The sequence below is a fragment of the Capricornis sumatraensis genome, chromosome 6 (assembly GCF_032405125.1).
Source record: "Capricornis sumatraensis isolate serow.1 chromosome 6, serow.2, whole genome shotgun sequence".
Lineage (NCBI taxonomy): Eukaryota > Metazoa > Chordata > Mammalia > Artiodactyla > Bovidae > Capricornis > Capricornis sumatraensis.
In genome coordinates, this window is record NC_091074.1 from 70110758 (window position 1) to 70119720 (window position 8963).

At 41.9% G+C, this 8963-nt stretch overlaps 1 pseudogene; it reads left to right on the forward strand.

Annotated features, from left to right (window-relative positions):
• The first annotated feature begins 6644 nt into the window (after positions 1-6644).
• LOC138080737 (high mobility group protein B3 pseudogene) lies at positions 6645-7343 on the forward strand (annotated as a pseudogene).
• Positions 7344-8963: the final 1620 nt, after the last annotated feature.

Here is an 8963-nt window from a genome sequence, read left to right on the forward strand (position 1 = left end):
GCTGGGGCTTTGGAAATTACCTCGGCAGGCCAGGGCTGCTGGGTAGAGACCTAGGGTTTTAGGAGACTTTGGGGGAATTATTTTTAAAGGTGCTGAGGCTCCTCCTGGTGGGAGGAAGGGCCATCCCCATTCCTAGTGTCCGTTTTGAAACAAACCCAATAAGACTTTCTGGTTTAACAGTGATCACAAGGGAGCTACACAACGTGGCAGAACAAAGGCTCATTTAACAGGTCAGCTGGGCAGGGAGTGAGGGGAAATGGGAGCGGGTTGAGCTTGGGCTCTCATCCAGCATTGGGCACTCACCAGCTGGAAGCATCAGTAAAGTTTTAAATCTCTGCCTCAGCTCCTACCTGAGGAAGTTGAGAGGGATAAATAATGTACACCAGGAGGCTGTCTCATTTTGCAAAAAGACTCAGGCTTTTGTATTGGAAAAATTTGTGTGGTCTCAGGCAAGCTATTTCACCTCTCAGAGTCTCCTTTCTGTTATTTGTAAATTTGGAAATAATAATGGTTACCCTGCAGGATTTTTTTTTATTATTATTGTATTTAATTTTTCAGCTGCAGCACATGGGATCCTAGTTCCCTGACCAGGAATCACACCTGCACCCCCTGCAGTGTACATGCAGAGTCTTAATAACCACTGGACCACCAAGGCGGTCCAGTGCAGCATTGCTTTGAGGGAATAAATGAAATAGTATGTAGGAAGTGCCCAGAGTAGTGCTGGTACCCAGTAAGGGTTCAGCATCAGCTGCCTTCTCTCTCTTTGGCGTGTCAGTCGCGCTGTCCCACCCACTGCAGGGCCTCAGCCACCACCTCCGTCTGAAGTGCTTCTCACTCACCTCACACAGTGCTCCAACCCCCATCATCTCTCTTGACTGACAGTCCTGAGTCTGTCGATTTTCTCCCCACTTGCGGGGACCTTATTGCCTTCTGTTCTGCTTACAAAAGGCTCTCTCTGAACCTTTTTGACCATGTCTTTTTCCTGCTTATAAAACCTCTTACGACTTCCCTTTGCCTCCACAATAAAACCTAACCTCCTTTCCACCTTTCACCTTTCCAGTCTTACTTTATCTCCCTTTAAGTAGATGTCATACTGCTGCATCAGGTCCAGTGACTGTGGCTCCCTGTGTTAAGCATCTGTTATCCCTGTTCCTTGGGTGTCATTGATCTTTCTGCCTCCCAAGTTGAGGATGGTTTCCGTACTGAATTTTGAAGATGATGATTCCTTGATCTAGTTTAAGAAAGTATTCTATGGAAAAACAAAAGAGCAATTTTTTTCTTTATACCTCAGAAGCCACCTGAGTTTTGCCATGGATTTATTCACTGTTTTCCTATGAGCCAGCTGTAGAAAGATCAGGACATCCCATTTCTTTGTAATTTCCCTGTGCTGAGCTGTAGGCCTGGAAAATGATAGATGCCTAAAATTGATCAGGGTAATCGATGCTACGTGAAGTATTTACACATGATGGATGTATCATCTGCCAGATGTGAGTCTTGGCAAAGGCTTGCTTGTTTATAAAACCCCTGAGATCTCATTTGTATTAGTGACTAATGTTTGCACATGGAGCTGTTTGCAGTGTTTTAGAAATGACTATTTATTCGACATGCCCACCTTTCTCCTTTACTTTCCCATTTATCACAAGCCTTGCTGCTCTTTCCTACATAACAAAATTAGGGTTTTCTTCAACCTTCTTTCTCCTTGACCTTGCTGATATATGGGGGTGTTTTTACTTTGCATTTCCAACTGGGCTTCCATTTCCCCTCTCCCTCTAATTAAAAACTTATGTGTTGTTGGTATTATCTCCTGAGGCTCTGACTACTCATTACCCATTGCTGTACCTACAAATAAACTCCAACACCCCTCATGTGGCATTTAGAATCCTCCCCAACCTGGCCTCTGCTGATCTTTCCAGCTGTATGTCTTACTGAGGATCCCAGCATTGGACAGGGATATTCCTATAAGTGACAGAAACACAGCCTGCCCGACCAGCTTATACCCACAGAAGTATTTATTGAAAGATCCCCATCTATGAGGAAAGATCTGCCTGAATGAGCGCAGTTCTGGGACTCTCAAAGACAGGAACCAGGGTCTCCAAGACTGTCATTAACTACCGTAACCCCATTTCTGCTTCCTCTCATTTTTGCTTGTCCTGTGTGTCATTCTTTCCTGCAGCCACTGTCAGCTGAACTCCTCAGTCGGGAAAGTATACCTTTTCCCAGTTGCCCTGGAGGAGGAACTCTGAATGGCCTGGCTTGGGCCCCCCGTATTCCTGGGTGAGTCTCACTGTCTGGGGCATGGGGAGTGATAACTGGCCCAGCCCGCACTGCTGGCCTGACTCTGTGGCCAGGAGGGCAGTGCTGGCTCCTAGACAAAAGGGTGGGAGGGCACACTGGGCACACAGAACTCCAAGGCTACCATTCCTACTTCCTGGACTAGCTACAGCACGTGTTCCATTCAGTCACGACCAGCGCTCTGCGCCAGGTTCCCAGCCCTTCTGTCACCTGAGCTCATAGTCTGGTGGAGGAAACAAATACTCAACAGGTCATTGCAAGGTAGAGTGTAGTGTGGGGCGATAGAGACAGACTGAGAACGCTGTCAGAGCACAGGCGGGAGGCCTTGAACTCAACCTGTCTCAGGCAAGGAGAATTCTTTTGGAAGAGTGACAGGAACCTGAGAATACCAGATTCTTATAGAACAGCAAGAGGGTTGAGGTCATGAGGGAGGGAAGGGCATTCCAGGTGAACAGCTGCGTGAAGGCCTGAAATGGCAGACTGGTGCCCGGAAGTATAAGGGATTCAGGAAGGAGGAGCTGTGGTGATGGTGATGGGGGTGGAGGTTGGGAAAAGCGGGTAAGGCTCCCAAATGCTCACTTCTGGCTTTGTCTCCCTTCCTCCCCCTGAACTGAACTCCAACTTTCGCCTTAAAGATGAACTGCTAAAGCTGTCCTGTCTTTGAATCTGGAGACAGTGAACTACAGCTTATCCCAGCTTCCTTGGGGACTCTGCGGTGTCTCAGGCCCCTCTCTGCTAGGCTTCTTTTCTGCCTCCTTTCAGTTATTTATTTACATATCTGAGGTCCTTTACCACATCAAAAGACCCTTGGATGCAGTAACCCTGCCCTAAATATCCTTCTCTCACACACAGCATGGCTTAGCACAGGTCCTTGTTCATTATCCAAAAAATAATTCTTGAATTGTGATCACTTGGCTAATTGGGCATTTTCCCCCTTGGGATCAACTAGCAAAATGCTATTGGTTTCATGTGAGTTGAGTAGAAAGAATCTTTAAAATTATCTATCAACAGTTTCTCAGCATAGCCAGTTTTTTTTTCTTCTGCCAAAAAGAGCTTTATATATTTTAGTGATTATAAAGTTGATACATATGCATATATATAATGTAAGTAATACATAAAAGCATTAGAATAAATTTAAAACTACACAAGATACCATCTCCCAAAGGCAACCACTGTTGATATTTCAGATAACAACTTTCCAGACATTTCTCTATAAATCCAGCTGTAATTAACATATCACTTTGTAAGAAGGTAGTGCAAAATACAATGTAAGCCTAAGTTTCAGAGTTATAAGTTTAAAATAATTTAATAGTTGAGTAAAATGTTTTTTCTAGATTATCTAAATGAACTCTTGATGTTCTCTGAGGGATTAAGCAACCACTGAATATTTGTTTTGGAAAGTTCTACCTGCTCTTTCTCATTGAAGTATAATTTACATATCATAACATTCACCCTTTTAAAGTGTATAATTCAGTGGATTTTAGTAGGCTCACAGACTGTACAACTCTCACCAGAACATTTCATCATCCCCTATACCCTTTAGGCAATCACTCTCCATTCATCTCTCTCTTTAGCCCCTGGCAACCACTAGTCTCTCTGTCTCTATGGATTTGCCTATTTTGGACATGTCATAGAAATGGAATCCTATAATGTGCTGCACTTGGTGTCTAGTTTCTTTCATGTAGCATAAGTGTTCAAGGTTCATTGCGTTCTAACAAGAGTCAGTAGTTCAGCCCTTTTTAAGGCTGAACAATATCATATTGTATGGATATACCATATTTTGCTTATCCATTCATCAGTTGATGGACATTGGAGTTGTTTCTACTCTTCGGCTATTATGAATAACATTGTAGTGAACATTCATGTAAAAGTTTTTATCTGAACATATGTTTTCACTTCTCTTGGTAGTATACTTTTACATTTTACATTTTAGGAGTAGAGTATATGGTCATATGGTAACTCTTTGCATAATGTTTTAAGAAACTGCCAAACTATTTTCTAAGGCAGCTGTATCCTTTTACATTCCCACTATCTATGTATAAGTTTATGATTTCTCTACACCCTCAACAACCATTCTAGTGGCCATAATAGAAAAGACAGTGGGTATGAGGGGGCTTCTCCAGTGGCTCAGCTGGTAAAGAACCTGCCTGCTAATGCAGGAGATACAAGAGATGTGGGTTTGATTCCTGTGTCAGGAAGATCCCTTGGAGAAGGAAATAGCAACCCACTTCAGTATTCTTGGGGGCTTCCCTGGTGGCTCAGTTGGTAAAGAATCTGCCTGCAGTGCAGAAGACCTGGGTTCAGTCCAGGGGTGGGGAATATCCCCTGGAGAAGGGAACAGCAATACACTCCACTATTCTTGCCTGGGAAATCCCCTGGACAGAGGGGCTTGACAGGCTACAATCCATGGGGTCGCAAAGAGTCAACATGTCTGAGCCACTAACACCTTCACTTTGGGGGTACTCTGGGGGCTCAGATGGTAAAGAATTTGCCTGCAATGTGGGAGACCCAGGTTTGATCCCTGGGTTGGAAAAATCCCCTGGGGAAGGAATGGAAACCCACTCCAGTATTCTTGCCTTGAGAATTTCGTGGACAGAGGAGTCTAGTGGGCTACAGTCCATGGGATTGCAGAGTCAGACACGACTGAGTAGCTAACACACTCAGTATTCTTGCCTGGAAAATTCCATAGACCAGAGCAGCCTGGCAGGCTACATTCCATGAGCCCACAAAGAGTAGGACACAACTGAATGCACATGCGTGCACAAACACACACACACACACACACACACACACACAGAGTGAGTATGAAGTAGTATTTCCCTGTAGTTTTGATTTGCATTTCCCTAAGAATTAATAATATTCATGTGTTTATTGGCAATTTATATATCTTCTTTAGAGAAAAGTTTATTTCTTCAAGTCCTTTATCCACTTTTTGTTTGGGATATTTATCTTTTTATTGGTGAGTTTTAAAAGTTCTTTAAATATTCTGGATACTGGACCTTTATCAGATACAGGATTTGCAAATATTTTCTCCCATTCTGTGGCTTATCTCTTTAGTTTCTTGATACTGTCCTTTGAGAAGCAAACATTTTTAAGTTTGATGAATTCTAATTTGTTATTTTTCTTTTGTGGCTTGTGTTTTAGGTGCCATTCTAAGAAATCACTATCTAATACAAGGTCATGAAGATATACACCCATATTTTATTATAATTGTCTCACAGATTTCGCTTTTACATTTAGATATTTAGTCCATTATGAGTTAATTTTTGTATGTGGTATGAGAGAGAGGTCCAACTTCATTCTTTTACATATGGAGATCTTGTTCAAGGGCCATTTGTTGGAAAGCTATTTTTTCCCCATTGAACTGTCTTGAGGAAAATCAGTTGATTATAAATATGTGGGTTTATATCTGAACTCTCAATTCTATTGATCTATAGGTCTACCCTTATACTAGATCCAAGTCATCTTGATTAGTATAGCTTTGTAATAAATTTTAAAATTAGGAAGTATAAGTCCTCTAACATTTTTCTTCCTTTGCAAGATTGTTTTGTCTGTTCTGGATCTCTTACATTTCTCTATGAATTTAAGGATTAGATAGTTTCTTAAAAACAAACAATCCAGCTAGATTTTGGTAGGGATTGAGTTGAATCTATAGATTAATTTGATTGAGTTGAATCTATAGATTAATTTTAAGAATATTGCTATTTTAAGTTCATGAACATGAGATTCTTTGTATTTATTTAGCTCTTAATTTCTTTTAATGATGTTTTAGAATTTCAGTGCATGGATCTTAAATTTCTGTCTTGAATTTATTCCTAAATGATTTATTGTTTCAGTACAACTGCACATGGAGTTGTTTTCTGAATTTCATTTTTGGATTCTTCATTGCTAGTATACAGAAACGGAACAGTATTTTGTATATTGATCTTGTATCCCACAATCTTGCGGAATATATTAGTCTAAAATTGTGTGTCTGTGAATTTCTTAAGATTTTCTTTATATAAGACTAACCATCTGATAGTTTTACTTCTTTCTTTCCAGTCTGAATGTCTTTTATTTCATTTTCTTGCCTAATTGCCCTGGCTAAAAACTCCATTACAATGCTGTGAAGTATTAAGAGAAAATCCGGATCGTGGGAGAAGGCTTTCAGGCTCTCACCATGAAGACTTTTTCTCATTTTAATGTTTGGCAATTTCTTCAGATAAAAATCCTATTTCCTAAAAGTTTTCAGATTATCTGCATTTCAACTGTCTGGAGAGGCGGCTCTCGTGGAGGCAGCTAGCGTGAGGCTGTGGAGTGCTGACCGCGTGTCGTGCCCTGCGCTGCCCAGACTAGAAAACAATACAGTCAAGATGGCTAAAGGTGATCCCAAGAAACCAAAGGCAAGATGTCTGCTTATGCCTTCTTTGTGGAGACATGCAGAGAGGGACATAAGAAGAAAAACCCAGAGGTCCCTGTCAATTTTGCTGAATTTTCCAAGAAATGCTCTGAGAGGTGGAAGACCATGTCCGGGAAAGAGAAGTCGAAATTCGATGAAATGCCAAAGGCGGATAAAGTGCACTATGATCAGGAAATGAAGGGTTACGGATCAGCTAAGGGAGGCAAGAAGAAGGACCCTAATGCCCCCAAGAGACCACCGTCTGGATTCTTCCTATTCTGCTCTGAATTCCACCCCAAGATCAAGTCTACAAACCCTGGCGTCTCTTTTGGAGATGTGGCAAAGAAGCTGGGCGAGATGCGGAATAACTGAAGTGACAGTGAGAAGCAGCCATACATCAACAAGGCAGCGGAAGCTGAAGAAGTATGAGAAGGATGTCGGAGACTCTAAGTCTAAAGGGAAGTTTGATGGCGCCAAGGGTCCTGCTAAAGTTGCCCGGAAAAAGGTGGAAGAGGAAGACGAAGAGGAGGAGGAGGGAGAGGGTGAATTAAAAAAAACAGTTGATCTGTCTCCTTGTGAATACCTTAGAATAGGGAGTGCCTTGATTGACACACCTCTCACCCAAGAGGTGTCTGTTGCCCTCATTATGTTTAATTACCCAGTTGGATCATGATCATATCCTAGTCTCTCAAAGTGCTCCAGCAGCTGTCAGTGGTTTACATTAAGTGGCTGTGGGTGTCCAGAGCACCTGGAAACTGTTTCAAAGTTGTACATATTTCCAAACATTTTTAAAGTGAAAAGGCTTTTGTGTTCTCACTCTGTGCACTTTGCTGTTGGTGTGACAAGGCATTTAAAGGTGTTTCTGGCTTTTTTTTTTTTTTTCTAAGGTGGTGTGTTAATTCTATGGTCATTGGCTAGAAATCCCGAGTTCTCACCTGTACATATCTATAGTCTGTAAAAAGAACAAAGCAACCGAGACACACTCTTGATGCTCCTTGCTTGGTATGGAGGCTGTGGGGGCAATGCCTTCCGGAGGGGCTGTAGCTCAGGGCATGCACTGTGGGGCTGGACCTGTGGACACTGCAGCGGGTATCCATTTAGCTTCAGATTGTCTTGTTTTTATATACGGTGACATAGCATGGTGTCATTCTTAGCTGTATAAAAGGTGGGGGGCGGCAGAGGCGGTGGTCAGCAGGCATGAGAAGTGTTTTGGATCCTTCTTAGTTGAAGTGCGGTAGTTTTAAACATTTTTTTTTTTAAACAAACTGTAGAACTGTTCATTGTCAGCAAAGCCAAGAGCCATTGCACCAGTGGAAGTTCAAGAACCTTCTGTACTAAACATGATCTGCAATGTCGGTTTGTTTTTTTTTGTATGTTTAGAATGTTGAAGTGTTTTTGAAGTTAAATAAACAGTATTACATCTAAAAATAAATAAATAAACTGTCTGGAATCTCGAGGCTATAGCCTTGGTACTGCTGCCGCTCTCACTCCAGGGTCTGCTTGATGACTGCCTCCTGCAAACAGTGCCGCTCCCCCGGCCCCTACCCCCGCCGCCTGTCCTTGATGCTGCTCTCTAACTCAATCTGCTGCAGCTCGCTACTGAATCGACTCAAATACCTTTCAATTAATTCACAAGCATCTCTCTTTGAATATCCCACTTTTTTGAGGTTCAAGATGATTTTGAAACCACTGCAGTTTTTCACCAATAAGGTTGAGATGCAACACCTTTTCATTCTTCAGTTTTCCCTTTTTTTCTTGTTTATGGGTCTCTTAATTTGAGTTGCTTTTTTTTACTGTATGTATGGATGACTTTTACTGTGTCAATGCAGGGACATGGTAAAAATACCTGCTCCAGGAAGATTCCGCAGGCCTCGGGGCAACTAAGCCCACAAGCGGCAACTATTTAAGCCCCTGGACCTAGAGCCTGTGCTCATGATAAAGTCCTCATGGTGAGGGACCTCTAGATCTCCGACTCACATGCCTGCACTCACCTTCGGTGGCAGCGGCAGTTCACAAGGTGACTCGCTCTTTTTAAACTCACTTTAAAAAAATTTTCTCTTCTTCATTCAGTTGAATCATCTCAATTGACCTAACTGCAAGTTTGCTGATTCTTACTTCTACCTGCTCAGTTCCGCTGTTGAGTTCCTTCAGCAAATGTTTTTATTTTGGTTATAGTGTTAATACTTTTCAACCTCAAATTTCTATTTGTTTTGTCTTTATAATTTCTATCTCTTTATTGTTATTCTCTATTTGCTGAGACATTATTCTCATTATTTTATTTAATTCTTTAGAT